Source organism: Tenrec ecaudatus, chromosome 6 (assembly GCF_050624435.1).
Source record: "Tenrec ecaudatus isolate mTenEca1 chromosome 6, mTenEca1.hap1, whole genome shotgun sequence".
Lineage (NCBI taxonomy): Eukaryota > Metazoa > Chordata > Mammalia > Afrosoricida > Tenrecidae > Tenrec > Tenrec ecaudatus.
Genome location: NC_134535.1, coordinates 170417456 through 170437211, shown reverse-complemented (window position 1 = coordinate 170437211; position 19756 = coordinate 170417456).

Genomic DNA, 19756 nt, shown 5'->3' with positions numbered 1-19756 from the left:
TCTCCCGTCTCCAAGGAGGAAATACAGGAGTTCCCAGAATCTTCAGGAGAAGGCCATGCCCACACAGAGCCTCATTGGCTATGACCTGATTGACAGGCTAGGCTCCACCCCTTCACTCTTAATCCTCTCCAATTGACAATTATATAACTACTACATCAGAGATGATCAGGTGATCTAGAACCTTCCCCATGGTTGGTTTTATTGCAACTTCCAAAATGACAGTGTAGCCCCAGCCTTTCATTATCACTGAAGAACATGTTTATGATTTGTGGTGGGTTTTTTTTTTTTTACTGGAAACCCTGCCCCTGATTTGTGTATTTTAAAGATGGATGCATGGCTTAAAATTTATATGCAATGTAAATTCATACGCAATGTTTCCAACAGCCAAAGGGGGGACAAAATCAAATTTCTAAAGATTCTAATTCTAAAAGGCAATAATACTAAAGAAGGGGGTAAAAAGAGGCATCGACGTAACGTCAGAACTGACTTACAGGAATAGAACCCACCCCAAATCGGGAAGTAGCAACGTTAAGGAACATTCTCTTCCTCCGCTGGAAGACATGGAGGGGACTGTGAGGACCACTGGCTTCTGGTAGCACCAGCAGGACCCACAGGTCACTGCAGGGGCAGGTCTGACACAACGGCCCAGCCCAGGCCTCCAGCGCCCGTGCCAACAGCAGTAGCAGCTATGAGGAAGCTTTCTACTGGAACAAACGGAACTACAGGAGAGGAGAGCCACAAACTCACTCCACAGGGAGCTCAGATGACATGTCAGAAGTACACCTGCAAACGACCGGGGTGTCCAGAAGCCAATGCCCAACCAGGTGTCCAAATGGCCAATGACCACCAGGAGCCAGAGTGAACGGAATACTCTAGCTTGTATTCATAAGCAAGAGACAAGAAAAAATCGTGGCAGCTTCCCACTGCTCTGTTCCTAAAAACAAGTGACCTGGTAAAAGTCAGGTGGACAGGTGCATATGAGAGTAAGCATATCACTGCCAAAGAACCCTGAACAACAGGCTTCGGATAGGAGGGGTGGGGGCAGGGGCCAAGCATGGAAAGGGACTGAGTTAGACCATAAAACAGTACCTCCACCAAGGCCGCCAAGGCAGCATCCCAGTGGAGGTCCTTTAGACCACTGCGGTAGAGCTGCACGGGAGCGTGGCTGCTCTGGAGGGGGCCCAAGTTCTGAACTGCGGGGCCTCCATTAAATTACAAGGCACTTGCTCAGCACACATCTGATGTGGAAACCCCAGCTTCCCCAGGAGAGCTGCCAGGCAAAGCTAGTAATTGCTTCAGGTCTGAAAAAAAAATCACACCTCAGATGTTGGCTTGGAGCCAGACTCCTCAGGGGGCTAGGATGACTGTTCTTTAGGTGGGGATTCAAGTCCTGTAATAGAGTGTAGGGTGGGCTTCTATAAATACTGCAAGAATGTGTGTGTGTGAAAATGTGAGTGTGGGGCATGTATATAAGTGTGTGTGTGTGTGTGTGTAAATGTGAGTGTGGTTGTGAGGCGTGTGTGTAAGTGTGTGTGTTGTGTAAATGTGAGTGTGGTTGTGTGGCGTGTATAGAAGTGTGTGTGTGTAAATGTGAGTGTGGTTGTGGGGCATGTGTATAAGTGTGTGTGTGTGTGTAAATGTGTGTAGTTGTGGGCGTGTGTATAAGTGTGTGTGTAAATGTGAGTGTGGTTGTGGGGTGTGTATAGAAGTGTGTGTGTGTAAATGTGAGTGTGGTTGTGGGGTGTGTGTATAAGTGTGTGTGTAAATGTGAGTGTGTTGTGGGGCATGTGTATAAGTGTGTGTGTGTGTGTGTGTGTGTGTGTGTTAAGTACACACCTGGCCTGGAGAAACAGTGCTTATTTGTAGAGTGCACCCCCATAAAGCTATATATATAAAGACAGTCTTTTCTAAATCCAAGATACCTATGAAGAAATGGGCTACTCTTTCAAAAGCTCACTTGCTTATTTGCTCTCCAAGCCTGCTGGCAGTGCCTTAAAGTGTAATAGCAGTGTGAACAATAACTCTAATGTGTGACTTTAACCCCGGGCTCATTTTGAAGTCTCCAATAAGTGAGTGAAAGATTGGAAACCGGGCGAGGGAAACATTCTGACCACTAACTCTTCTCTGAGGACTTCCAGGGAGATGATCTATATCAATCAAATGTGGTCCTCCCCACTGTCACTGAGTTCCCGAGAATCATGACAGATCAGGTCAAGAGAAATGTGTTGGTACTTATTACATTCTTGATGAAGAATGTTTGTGTCCCTTATGCGTGTGTGTGCGCGTGTGTGGGGGTCTCCTTGGATGTCTCTCACACAAACATTTTTAGAGCTCTCCACGAGGAGAACCTGAGAGAAACAGAGACAGATCTGTATGCTTGTGTAAAACACCGGCCTTCCTTGCCCTCTGAACTGATCAAAGTACTCCCATACTTCAAAGTTAGGGAGTTTCTCTTTTACATTGCTCAAGACCTATTAGCAGTTGTACTGCCATTGAGCATCTGGCTGCTCACCAAGAGGTGTGTAGTTCAAACCCACCAGTCATTCCTTTGGCGACTGATGTAAGTCGGCGTCCCTAAGAACTTACAACTTCGGACACGCTGTCAGGCAGTTCTCCTCCATCCTATGCGGTCACTATGAGTCAGAGTCAACTTGACGAAATGAGTTTGGTTTTCCAAGTCCTCTATTTATAGGGTTTGGTCTAGTGTTTAGTACGCATGTGCCATACATACATTTTTTATTTTAATTTTTTGGTGGAGGTGCCGGGGACTGAACCCGGGACCTCTTGCGAGCCAAGCAAATTGTCTACACAACACTTTTGAACACTTTTACTAATTAAAAAAAAACTTTTGAAAAAACTTCACCTTGTGAGCTTCACTTCTTTATGACAAAGTCCTGCAAACTTCAGTTTCTCTGTTTCCTGAACAGCGAGAGCACAGGCATGTCTGTTGGCACTACCAGCCTGATGTACCCACAGGGACTTCAGTTTCAAATGGAGCAGCCTGAGACAGTAGCCTCTGTGGGAAAGATGCATCTCACTGGGCAGAGGGAGAGGAAAGACTTGCAGCTGTTCATGAGCAAGACGAAGTCCTACGAGTGGAGTTGTGGCTGCAGCAAGAGTCGAGGCAGCCGAGTTGCGTTGCTGGCAGTCTTGCAAAGTCAGTTGGCAGAAGGCAATCGCAACAAGGTCCATTTCTCTTAAAGCCAGTTGTACTAGTCTGGGGTGACTAGAGAAACAAATCCAGAGACGCTCATATGTGTATAAGAAAGGGCTTTACACAAAAGAGCAATGGTATATTAAGAAAACATCCCAGCCCAGTCCAGATCAAGTCCATATGCACAATGTTGATCCATATGTCCAATATCTATCTATAAGCTCCTCTTCAGACTCACAAACATATGTAATGATGATGAATGTAGGAAAATCACAGGCCAGTGGGTGGAAAGTCGTGAGGATCCAGTGATGGTAGAGACATCTAGTGGCTCCTCTAATTCCAGGGCTCTGGCGCCATCAGTGTAGCTTCATGTGGCTTGTTAATAGGAATGTCTTGGCAGGGAATGAGTGTGTGTCCTACCTCCAGTGAGCTATGTATCTCCTTAGCGCCTCCAAATGAGGTCTGCAACCTGATGGGCAGGCTACACTCCACCCCTTCACTCTTAATAGTCTCAAGTTGACAGTGGATTATGTAACTACTACACCAGTTCTACAGTGTGGGTGAGAAGTTGTCTTAGTTATTTAAGACTAGATACTATAATACTACTATCACAGCAGTATCACAAGCAGATGGCTGTGATAAACAGGCTAGATCTCCAAGTTCAGAGTGCTTCCTCTCATTCACTGCCATCGAGTTGATGCCGACACTCCTGGACAGGGTAGAACCGCCCCTATGAGCTTCCAATGCTCTAACTCTTTACGGGAGTAGAAAGCTCCATTTTTCTCCAAATGCTAACTCTAGAGGAAGGCTTCTTTCTCCACTGGCTCTGGAGGAAGAGTCTTGTCTCCATCTCGAAGAGCTGTCTGTATCTTGGCATCAATTTCCCCCTGGTTCTAGAAATGTTCCAGTGCGGAACTCGGGGTCCAAAGGATGTGCTTCTTGTTCTTTTATAATCATAGGTCCCTCTCTTTTATCTTTTCTCCCCTTTTATTGCCTGTAGGACAAAAGCTGCTAGAAACCACAGCACAGGGACACTTCCTTACAATGGATCAGTGTTGTGACCCATTAGGATCTGGGTGCTGGGTCAGGGTGTTGTGTCTCATCCGAATCCCCTTACAAAGATTGGCTGGTCATATCAGGCCACATCGTGGGGAATGTTACATAATTTAACTTTCAAATCACTAAGTCTCATGGTCCAGGCAAGTTGACATATATTTGGGGCACATAATTTACTCTATGATGGAAGTACAAGTATCAGTGTAACGTTAGCATTAGGGTAGTATTATCTTTAAGATCAACGTACTGGATTGTGTTGAGCCCCTAATCTTCATTTTCTTTTAAGCCAAGAAACATAATCTGTTTCTCATTTTATTTAGGTCTTCTCCATTTTCTCTAAGCAATTGTTTGTAGTTTTCAGTGTAAAGATCATGCATCTGGCTTTAGATTTGTCCCTAATATTTCAAAACTTGTCCCAAATATTTGAAAACATTGGTAGCATAGTAAATAATTAGATGTTAATATGTGGTCATCAATAGCCAGTATATAAAAAGACATTGATTGTTTTCTACTAATGTTGTATTGTGCGACTTCTTAAAACCCAGTTATTCTATTAACTTTCTGGGAACATCTCAGATTTTTCTTCATAAACCATCATATTATCTGAGAACTTAAGACAACTAGTAGTATTTCTTCTTTTATGACCTAATGACTTCTTTTTGTTTTCAGTCTGATGAGAAACAGTAACAAGCGTGGACTTCCTTACCTCGTGGCGGCTTCTTTTTCCTTATCTGGGTCTTATCTTGGGAAAAGCGTGCAGTCTTTCACTATTAAGAGTAATGTCAGTCATGGATTTATCATCTACCCCTTTTACCAAGCTAGGGAAGTTCTCTTTTATTTCAAGTTCTTTGATGGTTTATTTTAAATCAGGAACAAATTTTAGAAACAAGGAAAATATTTGTCTTTATCTATTGGATATTAATAAGGTTTTTATATTTTAGATTATTAGAATGATGGATTATACAAATCTACTTGCAAATGTTTAATCTTGTATTCCTATGGTAAATCCAACTTGGTCACATGATACTACCTTTTTGTATACATGTAACATTTGACTTGTTAAAATTGAATGAGTTTTCATCTATGGTCATTGGCATATAGTTCTATAGTGTTCCTGTACTCTGTCTGATTTGGGGATAAGGATAACACTGTGCACATAGAATTAGCTGGCAAACCTCATGCTTAATTCTCTGGGAAATTTGTGTAAAATTAATATCAATTCTTTCTTAAATGCTTGGCACATTTTACTTTATAATATGCTTATAGCTTTCTTTTTAGGTAGTTGTGTTATAATCTTAATTACCTTTTGATATATAGGGCTATTCAAGTTGCCTCTTTCTTCCTGAAGGAGCGTTGGTAACTTGTTTCTTTCAGATATTCAGCCCACGTTCTCTTGATGGTCAAATGTATTGTTATGAAGTTGTTCATCATATTTATTATACTTATTCATGACATTAGTAATCTGTGTCTTCTCTTTTGTTCACCTTATAAATATGATTGCAGCTTCTGGTCCTTTCTCTCTCTCCCTTTCTGTTTTCTTCTTCATTCCTTTGCCCTCTGACCTTTACGTATCACGAACTTCTGAAAGATGAGACTTTGTGCCCGCATAAGGACTTACATCCTAGGAAACACGAAGGGCTCGTCTACTCTGTCCTTGGGAGTCACCTCGGTCTGGGTCAAAATTGACTTGACAGCCATGAGTTTGGTTTTTTGTGTGTTTTTTCAGTTTCTGCTTATTTGGGTATGATTTTCTCTTCTTATTCTAGTTTTGTTTTAAATGCAAATTGAAATGAATGATTTCAGACTTTTGTGCTATCTAATAATATAGGCGTTTGGTGCTATGAATGTTCCTCTAAGTAGTATCTTATTGGCACCCAATATTTCATGTCCTCATTTTAATTCAATACAAAAGGATTTCTTAATTTCCTTTCTGATGCCTTAATTGACCCGTGGGTTATTTAAGCATGGATTATTTAGTTTCCTAACATTTGGGAGTTCTTCCAAAGATTCTTCTGTTATTTGTTTACAGTTTCATTCTTTTGTACTCAGATAATTTGATGAGACTTGTTGGCTAAACTTGGCCAATGATCCATGTGTATTTGAAGGGCGTGCATATTCTACTTTTGATGATTGTGTTAGTCCAGGTAGACTAGAGAAAGAAATTCATAGAGAGCTTTATATGCAAGAGCAATTGAATATTGAGAAAACATCCCAGTCCAGATCAAGTCCATAAGTCCGATATTAGCCTATATGTCTAATACCAATCTATAAAGCCCTCTTCAGACTCACAAAACATATGTAATGACGCCGAATGCAGGAGGATCACAGGCAAATGGGTGGGAAGTCCTGTGGATCCCATGGCGGTGGAAGCGTCTCAGCTCTGGCGGGAGTCTCCACATAGTTTCCTGTGTCTTGTGAGTTGCAATGTCTCTCAGGGATTGACCCAATTGACAGAATGTACCCCACCCATACACCCTTTGTCCTCAAATTGACATCAGATTATGTAGCTACCACAAAAAGGGAGTGTTGTATGAAAGTCATTGTTGTATGAAAATGATTCGTAGGGCAGTTCCAATCCTCCACATCCTAATGATACCCTGATCTCAGTCCATCAATTAGATTAAACGCTCTGACTACGCTTGTCCTTACGGTTCTATCCATTTTTGCTTCGTGTTTTTAAAGCTCGTTTACTGGACATATAAATATTTAGGATTATATATATTCTTGGTGAATTACAGGGATTCTGATGACACTGTGAGTTAGTCATTAGTCTTATAACTTCAAGGTGGAGAGTTCAAACCTAACATTTGCTGAGAGAGAAAGATGAGGCTGTCTGCTCCTGTAAACATGTAGAGTCTCAGAAAACCAACCTAGGAGTGCATGAGGTAGAATGGACGTGATGGTACTGGGTTTGGGTTTGATTTGGTAATTTACTGGTAAATTACCATTATACAATAACTTTATTTTTTCCATGTAATATTCTTTATTCTGAAATCTACTTTTTGTCTGATATTAATATCTCCATTCTAATTTTCTTGGATAAATGTGAGAACAGTATATTTCATTCAATCTTTTTACTTGTAATCTGTTCATGTCTGTATATATTAACTTGCATCTTTTACATGAGGCCAATTGTTGGGTCTCACTTTTTAACCAATATGACCACTCTGCTTTCTAATTAGGATATTCAGAGGCTTTAATGTTGTATGATTAATTATAGGGCTAGATTTAAAGCTACCATATAACCACTTTTTCTCCTCTGTTCTTTTCATATTTTCCTCTTTCTCTGGATTCTTTTGAATCCATTATTGTATGATATTATATATCTCCTATATTGGCTTTTTAGCAATAACTATGTCTTTTATTATTTTAGCAGCTGACTTTTAATATACACCTTAGACTTATTTTTAAATTAAAATGACAATATACCACAACAGATATTACAAAATAATTTTACAACAGCATCCTTCCAATTATACCTCTCCTGGTCCAGATACTATTATTGGCATATATTTTTTAACAAACATATAGACTTCATAGTCCATTGTTTGTATGGGCAATAGTGTTTTAAACAATTATATTTTAGGTATTTATACAAACAGAAGAAAAGGATCTCTTTATTTTCCCACAGATAGACAATTTTTAGTGGTCTTCATTTCTTGTGTACATTTATATTCCCACCTGGTATCATTTTATCCTGTCTGAAGAACATCTTTTTACACTTCTTTGTAAGCTGATAAGTCCCTATGTCTTTGTTCTAAGTTTATATGTTAGAAAAAACTTATTTTTTGAGTATTGAATCTAGGTTGACTGTTTTCCTTTGAAGACCTTAGAGATTTTCTTTCACTGCCTTTTCCTGTGAACAGTGTCTCGTGAAACCTCTGTTGGCCACCTCATCTTCGTTTCAAAGATGTTACCATCTCTTGTTTGTCTAGCTCCTGTTGGGATTCTCTTCTCAGGGGTTTGTAAATGTTGTCTAAGTTTTTCCATATTTTCTTTCTGTGTTTGGGGCTCATGGATTCTCTTGGACGTGCAAAACTTATGGTTTTTATCACAGTTGAGGGGGAAGGGCCATTGTTTCTTCAAGGGCCTTTCTGTCTCACCCACGTCCTTCCCTCTTCTCTGGACTTTGACTTCACGAGCATGAGGCCATGGACGTGACGCCGCAGGCCAGTGACGCTGGCTTTATTTCCTTCCATTTCCTTTGGCTCCTCTTTCCCTTTTGCTTCCTCCTCCTTCCATTGGACGCGGGTCTATCTGCCTTCCACGTGGGCAGCTTCCATAGCTGTGTCTTTCAGTTCACTGGCCATTTCCTCCAAAATGTCCACTTATAATCCTACACATTGATGCTTTCATCACTGACGTGGAAATTATCATGCCTAAAAATCATGATTTGCATTTTTAAGGGTTTTATACCAGCTCTCTGCTTAACGTGTTCAATCTTTCCTCTGGCTTTCTAAGTGTCTGGATTACAGTTAGAACAACCATCTTGTGTTTTTTGCAAATTCTAACATCTGTTTCAGTTCGGGATCTATTTTGATCGATTGAACTTTTATGCTCATTTACTTGCTTCTTAACATGTCTGATAACTATTGTTCAGATGACAGACATTGAAATGTTTGCCTTGTTCTAGTGCTGAGTGTTTGTGTATTCCTGTACATCTCGGATTTGTTTTGGGTGCACTTATTTGGATACTGATTTGCTGAGATCTGGATTTTCTTGTTAGGCAGGTTAAGAGTCATACTCCAAGGCTAATGATCTGCAATTTCTTAAGCAAATCTTTCCCGGGTGTGGTACCAATGCTCGCAGAATCTTGAGTGTTTCCAGTTTTACTGCTGAGAACTGTTCCTGGCCCTGGCTCTGTGTGAATTCTGCGTAGAGCACGTTGCAGTCTTCGTATGTGGTCTTTCCCTTGACTTGGATCGTTTTCCCACACATATATGTTAATGAGTATTTAGCAGAATACTCAAAAGGGACTTTTTAGAGCAAGGCTACTCGGACTATTTCTACTCGTAACTCTTTGAGCCTGAGATTTTTCCAACACTCAACCACCACCAGAAACATCTCAGATTCATTATATGTTTGATTCAGAATTACTTTTTGATCATTGCCTATGCAGAAGCCTGTTATAGTTTCCAAAGTGTTGAGACCCTCCCATCCAGTTACATCATCCTATATAAGGCCGAGGCACACAGTTTTAAAAAGCTTTGCTCTAGTATTCTCTCTGTGTGGGGACGGGGGCGTGGGGATGTTGTCTCTGGTGCTCTGTTAGGAGACTTGGCCTCTCTGGATTCCCATCTCCGCTGAGAAAACTTCTGGCCAGCATTCCTCTCCTTGCATAGAGACCAGGAAAAGCCCCGTGGACAAAAACCTGACACAACCTATTTGTGTCCCATTTCTAGTGGAAAACTTATCTTTGTGGGTTGATAGGTGGTATCTTAGAAAACATCTCTGTCTAATGTATTCTTGACAGTTTGGGATTGTCTTTGGTAGGAAAAGAAATGGAAGCCCCCCCCCATCTTGGTCATGAGCAGATGTTTCAAGTGCAAGGCCATTGTCTGACACATGCTAACCTAGGGTACCTTTGCAGTTCTCGTGACCATTCTTAGGAGCTTTAAGAAGTGTGTCACATCTGTCCTCCACCAGTATGTGTGCTGCTGGACAAGGCACGAGGCTGTCCTGGAGCAATCCCCATCAAAACTCCAGAGGGTGCGTAGACAGAAGAATCAATGAGCCATGGAGTGCAACTGGGGCCCTAATCCATACATAGATGAGTTTATTCCAAACAGAACATTTTACAATGTGTACCTATGATCAGTGGATGGCTGCAGACAAGTTACGCTATAATAAACTTGTCTTAGTCTCCTTCCGAACAAAACTCCAAGTTCACTGCCAGAGAGTCCATACCGACTCATAGCGACTCTGCAAAGCTGGGTAGGGCTGCCCCTGTGGGTTTCAGACTAAGTCTGTATGGGAGTAGAAAGCCCCGTCTTTCTCCTGACGAGTGGCTGCTGGTCTCTAATTGTTTGCCAGATGCCTAGCAGCCTAACTACACCACTAGGGCTTGCTTAGTCTTCTTTAGGGTGTCTTTTAAAAAATGGCTCAATGAAACCAATGACTACTGATGGGTTCAGCTGAGTCAATTAAATTCAAGGCAGCGAGGTCAGGTCAGAAGCTTATGGTGACTGCTTTCTGGGGACTCTAAGGGGCTTTAATAAATTCTCTAAAGAGGTGTGGGAGCTTTGTATGCAAAAGTTCTAAGAAAAGAGAAAACTGCTGGGTTAGGCTGGGTGGACTAGAGAAACAAATCCAGCGACACTCATCTATATGTACAATACAGAGCTTTAGATCAAGAAGTAGTTATATATCAAACAAACATCCCACCCCAGTCCAGATCAAGTCCATAAGTCCAATGCTAGTCCGTAAGTCCCTCTTCAGACTCACGCAGCCACAGGCAGGGTGCAAAGTCTTGTGGATCCAAAGGCAATGGCAACATGACAGGGACCGGCAGCTCCCAGCATGGCTCTTCAACAGCAAGGTGAGGGCAGGAGGGGGGGGGGGGGTTCCGCAGGACACTCATGAGAAGGCCACACCCACAAGGAGACATCATCAGGTTGTGACCTGATTGACAGGCTAGATTCCACCCCTACACTACTTATCAAGTGGACACAAAGTTAAGTAACGACCACAACTGCATTGGTGAGGGAAAAAAAGTCAGGAAAATTATGATACGGAATTCCTCTCCCCTCTGCATGATGAGAAAGTACCTGTTCCGTTGTCCTAGGGTAGCAAAGGTTCGCTTCTGGTGTCTCACTTGGAAGCTTTGCCACCTCCGTCCTCCAGCCATGATCTTGCCTCTTCACACTTCTTTTTCTTCCACAAACCGAGTCCTGAAAACCTGCTAAATGTGTTGTGTTGACATAGTAAAAATAAAAATAACAGTTTCACTTAGCTGCTAACAGCAAGGTCAGCAGTTTGAAACCACCAGCGGCTCCTCTGGCTATCTATTCCTGTAAACATCACTGTCCTAGACCCACAGGGACAGTTCTACCCTGTTCTACACGGTCGTTAGAAGTTGAAATTGACTCGATGGCAGCGAGGTAAATCTAAGGGTGCAGAATTCTTTAGGGAATTATTAGAGAAATACAAACAACACATTCAGGAGTATATAGGCCTAGGTGGAGGATATGTTGAGGGGAAAAACTATCTTCACAAGTTGATATTTTTATTTCATTTAGATTTCTATGATTTTTATCATAACACCATTTAACTTGCCCTACTCTTACTAACAGCCTCATCCCAAAATTTACATGGAATGGAAAAAGAAAGAAAAGATGAAGAACCATTTATTAAAAGCAGAATAAAGTTGAAGGCTTTAGGAGAGAAATGTGCTTATTCTTCTGGCAGTCCATCATACTTTCAATGGTCTTTGTCAACCATCTAATCCAAATGCAAGAATTTGCCTTCATTCTTCCTTGTCTAAGCTTCTCATGCATTCAAGGAAAATGAAGGTATTTGGGACAGGAGCATTTTCATCAACAGCATGACATCCTCCTTCTTCCACACTTCAAGGAGGTCTTGGGCAACAGATTGGCCTAGTGGGGCAAAAAGCCATGTGTTTTGTTGTTATTGAAACTTCCACAGGGATTTACATTTCATGTCATTAACTTTGTATGCAATAGTCCAAACTATGAATGACCTGATCTGTGTCTCCTTTTGTTACAGGTTGCTTGAATTTTTCTATGACGGTCTGTGTTCATTTGAGTAGGAAGCATTTTTCTAGAAATATGTACATTTCATTTAGGTTTTCAAATTTTAACAGTATTTCAGTACAGTATCTCACAGTAATCTATTATTGAAAAAAAGTAATTGGATCACTTATGATGTCACCCCTCTCATCTCTTATTTTTGACATTCGCCCCTTATTTTCTTCCTCTGTTTGCTAGTAGTTTGTCCATTTTGTTAATCCTTTCAAAAAAACAAGCTTCTTTATCTTATTGATTTTTTTGCCCTATTGCTTTTGTTGTGCCCCAAAGGTTTTGGTGTGTTATGTTTTCATTCTCATTTGTTCCATGGATTTTAAAATAATTAATTCCTATTCCATCAGTTACCAAATCATTTTTAGGGAGTATGTTGTCTAGTTTCCATGTGCTTTATTATTTGACCTGGTTCTTCTGTAGTTGATTTCTATTTTTATCACATTGTGATCTGAGAAAATGGGTTGTAAAATATAAATATTTTTGAATTTATTAAAGCTTGCTTTGTGCCCTAACCTGCGGCCTATTCTAGAGAACGTTCTACATGCACTGGGAAAGAATGTGTGCTGGGTTGTTATAGGGTAGAAGTCAAGTTGGCTCATTGTATTTTTTAGTTCGTTGGTGTCTTTATTCAGTTCCTTCCCGGATGATCTGTTCTTCCTTAAGATTGGTGTATTGAAGGTTCCTGTTACGGTGGTTGTTTTGTCTATTTTCTCTGCAGTTTTACAAAAATTTCCTCTGTGAAATTTATGTTTCTTCTGAATCCCTAATGAGACGTAAGTTGTTCCCTTGGGGGTTTCCCCCATAATTCTTAGGCTTTCCTCAGACTCCTTTGCTCTTTCTGTTGATGGTTCTCATAGATCCGAGTCAAGAGAATTGTCTTCAAGCTCAGTAATTTTGCTGTCCATTTCTTCAGTTCTGTTACTACTTTCTTTTAAAGAGTTGTGCCATTCTGTTATTTTATTATTCATCTTCTGGTTTCTAGTTTATATAAGGTTTCTATTTTCCCCCCGTTGAGCTCTTGAACACTGTCCATCTGTTTAAAGTACCTGAACATCAGTCGTCTGCATTATTGTTCTGGTAGTTTCAGAACAATATTCATTTAAAAACACCACTTTTTTTCTTTGGATCTGGGTGTTGTTCACTTGTTTGTACCTGTGTTAGTCCAGGTAGAGCAGAGAAACAAATCCAGGGAGACTCCTATCTGTGTAAGACAGAGCTTTATAGACAAAAGTAATTGAACATTGAGGAAACAGCCCAGCCTAGTCCAGATCAATTCCATAAGTCTGATATCAGCCTATATGTCTGATACCAATCTATAAAGTCCTCTTCAGACTCACGAAACACATGCCATGATGCTGAATGTAGGAAGATCATAGGCCAGTGGGTGCAAGCTCTTGTGGATCCAGTGGTGAAGCCTCTCAGTGCTGGCAGGGGTCTCCATATGGTTCCTTCAGCTCTGTGGCTCTGACTGCCATCATCCTCTCTCCAAGTGTATTCTCCTCAGGGATGTCTCGCAGGGAGTGAGCAGAGAGAGAGAGAGAGAGAGAGAGTGTGTCTCCCACCTCCAAGGAGGAAATACAGGAGTTCCCAGAATCCTCAGGAGGTGGCCATGCCCACACAGAGGCCTCATTGGCTATATCCTGATTGGCAGGCTAGACTCCACCCCTTCGCTCTTAATCCTCAAATTGTACCAAATTACGTTACTACCACAGTGTGTGCGTGCGTGTGTGTGTGTGTGTGTGTGTGTGTGTGTGTGTGTTTTGGGAAAACTGAGGGTCAGGAAGAGAGTATATGTAAACAGATTCTCTACGCTCGTAATAGAGTCTGGAAGGCCGAGAGTGGTGAAGGAAGGAAGGCCCTCACATTTGGGAGACAGTGATGACTCCTAGTCATATTCTTCCAACAAAATTATCCCTACAAGCTCCCCCATAATAGTGCTACTTTTAAGATAATGCATACTTACTATATGCCTGGAGGCTATCTGTTGTTAAGGGCAATCTGGCTCTATTAACCACCCCTCCCAGAGCCCAGCCAAATTCCTTCTGATACTGGTCCTAGGTTGTTCCCTGGAGAGAGCTCAGGGACAGCCATGGTTAAGCCGCCATCGTAGCTCTAGTACCTGCCTATCTTGGTGTGAATGTGCCTCTCAGACCTGCCCACCGTGTTACATATGTGCTGACAGGGGCTTGCTACCTCCAAGACCACATATCCATCTGTTGAAGAATACATTCTCTCTCTTTCTTGCTCCTGGCTCCATGCATGCTTTGTCTGTCTCATTATTTCCCTCAATTGTGGAATTGGTCCTCAGGACCCTTTCAGGTGTAAGGCTGGACCTGACGTGTGTGTGTGTGTGTGTGTATGTGTGTGTGTTTGTGTGTGTGTGTGTTTTAACGTGGACCAAGAGAGACTGCTTTGTCTGTGGCATCTTGAGGCAGCTGTTGGCCTTGAAAGGTCTTCTGGGTCTAGTGGGGGTACGTGATTCTGCCAAGTGGTGGGGGTACTTGTCTAGCAAGTGGTCATTGACTCTGGCAAGAGGAATAACAAACACTGAAAAATAGAAGAAGGAAGAAGGGAGAATGAAGATGAAAGAGAAAAGGGAAAGAAAAACAGAAAGGAAGAAAATGAAAAGGTAAAACTAATGTGGGACCAAAGAAGAAAGAAGAAGGGAAATGGAAGTTTATGGGGGGGAAACTATGAGAAACAACTATCAATTAAAAAGAACAGAACATTTTAAAGGCTTTGTTCGAATAAGCTCTATGGGCCAAGAACACTGGGCCACCTAGGGCCTGCCTTAGTGGGGCACTGGACTGGCCTGGGTCTGCCTTGTTGGTGTGACTGCTCAGCTGAGGTGGCTGGGCCCCAATTGAGGAATGGGCTCTGGGAGCTTGGAGGAAGAGTACAGGGAACTGTAGGAGTGCCTGTGTCCTTCCTCCCTTATCCCTGACTGCCCCCAGGGCCTCTGGGATGCGGACATTTTGATTTACTCAGCTTTCAAGCAATTCTCTGAGATTGCAGGGCACTTGGTCGAGCTTTCATGCCTATTTTCTTCCAGTTTTTCTAGAGGGCTCTACCTGCGTATGTGCTCAGTTGAGCATCTTGCCCCTGAAGCACAAAACGCACCGTTCGACTTCCTGACTGCTACGTGAATTGTGCTTGTGATTAAAACTAAATCATTGATAGCATCAGTCTTTTCTAATGGTCATCATATTATTTACTGGACCAGTTGTGAAAGTGTATGTTTTCTTTACACCAAGTTTGCAATCCACACTGCAAGTTGCAGTTATTGATTTTCATCAGTGCTTCATCTCCTTTTGAATTTCAGCAAGCAAGGTTGTGTCATCCATGGAGTACAGGTTCTTAATAAAGGGCTTTCTCCACTCCTCATGTTCCTTTCTACAGATTATCAGTCATTACAGAAATGGAAATTAAATCGTGTTACACCACATTTTAGGACAGTGAACAGATGAACAAACCAATCCTAAAAATACCAATCCTGGTGAAGGGTTTAGAGCACTGGAAACTCTCATGCATTGCTGTTGTGGATGCAAAATATCACTTTGGAAAACTGTCAGCTTCTTGCTCTTTGATATACATACATCACATGACATAACAAGCACATTTCCTATGAAGTCAAATATACATGTACTACATGCATAAAAAAACCCACACGTTGAAAATGTAAAGGTATTTCCATTGAAAGCCCTAGACGTAACTGTTTATAGTGACTTCATTAATAACCAATAAAGGATGTAACCATTCTTTAACAGGTGAATGAACAAGCTATGGTACACCAATATAACACTACATAGCGAGCAGATAAGTGAGTGAGCTTAAGATATACGTAATACAATGAATGATCCCAAATACACCACACCAAGTTAAAATGATGAGGTACAAGGTAAAGGTTTTAAGGTTTCGCTTACATGGTATTAAATATAATATGTAATCCTAGGTCAAACCTTGGGATGGTGAATAGGCCAGCGATGGTCAGTGGCTCAGACATGAAAGGGAGATTAATTATAAAACACAAATGTGGGCGTATTTAAGAGAAACATCAAATTGTTCTGTATCCTACTTACAGTCGCGGTTAGGTTACTTTTTGCCTCTGTCAGAACTCATACAGCTGTACACCAAAAAGAGTGAAGATTTCTGCATGTAATTAAAATAGGAAATTTGAAAACCTTGAGACCTCCATGACTTTTCTATGAATCAGCTTCAAGAATGCAGGCAACTAGCCATATTCCCCAAGGACGGAGACTGGAAGACGCCTCCCTCGAGATATGAAAAGACCAGGACAATGTTAAGGTTGGTTGGTGGTGGTCGGGAAGTTGGCATATGTCAACATTTGAAAAAGACTCCATTGAATTACCTGCACCACTGTTTACGAAGCTGTTGTAAATATGTTCTGTCTACATATATGGTGTGGCAGTTACATAATCTGGTGTCAATTTGGGGCTTGAGAGGATTAAGAGTGAAGGGGTGGAGTCTAGTCTGTCAATCGGATCATAACTCATGAGGTCTCTTTGTGGTCTTGGCTTTCTCCTGAGAATTCTGGGAAGTCTGGTATTTCCTCGTTGGAGACAGGAGAGACTCTCTGCTCACTCCCTTGGAGATACTCTACTGATAACGCTAACAGACCCCTTACCCTGGGAACTGGAGAAGCCACATGGAGACCCCTGCCAGTGCTGAGATGCTTTCAATGCCACTGGACCCGAAGACTTTCTACCCACTGAGCTGTGACCATCTTGCATTTGGCATCATTACCTGTATTTTGTGAGTCTGAAGAGGACTTTATCGATTGGTATCAGACATATGGGCGAATATTGGAGTTATGGACCTCATCTGCACTGGGATGGGTAGACTCCTCAGTTTTCAATTGTTCTTGTCTATAAAGCTCTTTCTTATATACATGATTGTCTATGAATTTGTTTTTCTACTCTATCCAGACTAATACACATGGATTTTCCAAGTAACTCTTTAGTGAGTATAAACAAATAAGAAGGCATTATAGAAATATGAGGAAAGGGTATAAGACAATGCAGAACTTTTGAGATGTTACGAATCTGTATTTAATCATTTTAGATAACTTAGAGAATATGTTGATTATATTTTTAAATATATATAATATAAAGAGTACAGTCAGAGATAATAAAGAATTCTTTGAAATTAAAAAGTAGTAGGCAAAATAAACAATATCAGAATGACGACAAAGCAATTAGAGGACTGTCTCTCAAAAAAGCAGAACTCAGGACAAGAAAAATTTTAACTGGAAAGAAGATTTATAGAATATTGTCTATCAATTCAAGTTTACACATCTGAGCAGTAGGGTTGGCATATAAAGAAGGGATTCCATCAACATAAAAAACAAATGGAAGAGAGGATATTTGGTCAAATCTAGGATGGATGAACCCCTGAACACCCGCGGTAGGAGTGGCGACACCAGGAGGGAAGGAGGTATAGAAAGGGAGAAGCGATCTTGGAGATCTATGTGGGACCTCCTCTCTGGGAGATGGGCAATGGGGAGGTGGGTGAGGGGAGATGCCGGGCAGTGTAAGATAAGATATGATAATTATTTATAAACTATTAAGGGATCAGGGGGAAGGGGGGAGCGGGGAGGGAGAGGAAGGGGGAAAAAAGGGAAACCGAGCTGATTCCAGGAACCCAAGTGGAAGGTGAATTTTGAGAATGACGAGTGCAACACATGTATAAGGGTGCTTTGCTCAATTGATGTATGTATGGATTGTGATAAGAGTTGTATGAGCCCCAATAAAAAGATTTATTAATAAAAAAAGAAGAAAAGATACAATAAAAAAACACAAACATGCTATTATAGAGTTGCAATGATCAACAGCTTATCCAGAAAGGTGAATCAGGACAGACCCATCCAAATAGGTTGCTACAAATGTTGAGAACAAATGCTACATTAAAAAAAAATCCAAAAGACCATTGGGGAAGGGGGGGAAGGGTCCATTCAAAGAATGAAGAATCAGAATGAGATGAGACCTCTTATTAGTGATCCTGGGAGTCAGAAGACAATGGAGTCACATTTCAGACCTGTGAGCAAGTGGCAGAATCCCATGTACAGACCTACTGCTCACCTGTCGAAGGTATAAAAGTGGTATGAACATTCTGAGCTATGTGCAGTCTCACAAAGGTTGCTTCCCCACCGTTTCGCTTCTCAAGCCCCACTCACCATTTCTTAGGAAGCTCCTGGGTGATGTTCATGCGGGAACACGAAGGAGTGAACAAGAACAAGAATGGCAGAACATCTAAGGAACAAGGGATGACATTTGGGACTGAGGCAAAGGAGGCATTCTGGATGTCATGGTGCAGTACCAAATCCTGTCCCCTGGCTTTGAGTCAATTCCCACTGAAAGCAACCCCATAGGATGGAGTAGAGTTGCCCTGAAAGGTTTCCGAGGCTGCAGATGCCTACAGAAGGCTACTGCCACAGCTTCCCCGCTGAGGTCACTGGTGAATTTGGACATTTTAGCTATCTGTCAGTTGTCTAATCTTATACCATCAGGGCTCCAGGTCTATTGGACTTGGCTAGGAAGAAAAACATTCTTTTGTGAGAGTGTCAGTCAGTGTTGAAATGTATAGGATACAATTGTGGAGAAATGGAAAGCTGTTGTCTGGTTTTTTTAAATCTGCTCAGGTATACAGTTACCCCAAACCCACTGGCACTGAGTTGCTTCTGACACATGGTGACTCTCTAGGAAGAGTCGAGCTGCCGCCTGTAGGTTTCGGAAGCTAAATCTTTACCAGGGCAGCTTTCCTCCTATTTCTCCCTGGGGGAATCTGGTGGCTTTGAACTACTGACCTTGTCAATAACAGCCTAGCACTTAACCCACTAGACTACCAGGGCTCTGTTGACCTGGTCAGCACCGCTAAGAAAACATTGTATATGATAGTTCATTTGCTTTCCCTCACCCTCAAACCACCACTTAGCAGTTTTTTCAAGAAGCAAAGGATTAAACTTCTTTAAGGGTTTTTTTTTCCGTCTATTTTCCCCTTTGTGATCTTTTTAAATAGATTTTTTCCCTTCCAATGTAAATAGTCATCCAGAATTTGAATGTCAGTAATATTTTGCTGCCCTAGACAGCTGCCGACCAGCCTATATAATAAGATTGGCCCTGACATTATGAAGTTGACATCACTAAATGTCACCAGAGACAGAAAATGGGGAATCATATTTTGTGGAGTCAGCTCTTGGACTCTCAGAGAAAGGACTCAGCACTCGGAAAAGACCCCAAGATGACATCACCGAGGCTGAGTCCTCTGCCACAGGGCCTGGTGCTCCCAACTGTGAAGAAGAGCCAGCCTTGTGAGTGAGCCCAGTCACAGGCCAGCATTGTGGAACTCAGAGACCCATCTCACGGAACTCTAGGGCTGGCCTAAAACACATCACTCTGGAACAGTGAGTGCCGAAATAAAAACACGGCCTCTAGAGGTCTCCAAGAATTTTTGGAGACGAATTAATTCTGACCTGTGTGATATATTTTTTAAATTAGACTTTGTGAATTTCTATTCCCTGAGACAATTTTTAAACTTGGAGATAATAGACATGATTAGGATAGCTTAGTTAGATCTAAACCAGTGTTTCCAAAATTGGGAGATAGCACTCTCTAGGTGGGCCGCAATGGGCCGAGCTGAAACACCAGAGACCTACACTTCTTCCTGGATTATGGGCTACAATACCAATTTTTTAAAATTACAATGGTGTCACTGAGTAAGTATTTTTTTCCTGAAAAGGAGGCAGTAGGCCCAATATGTTTGGGAATTT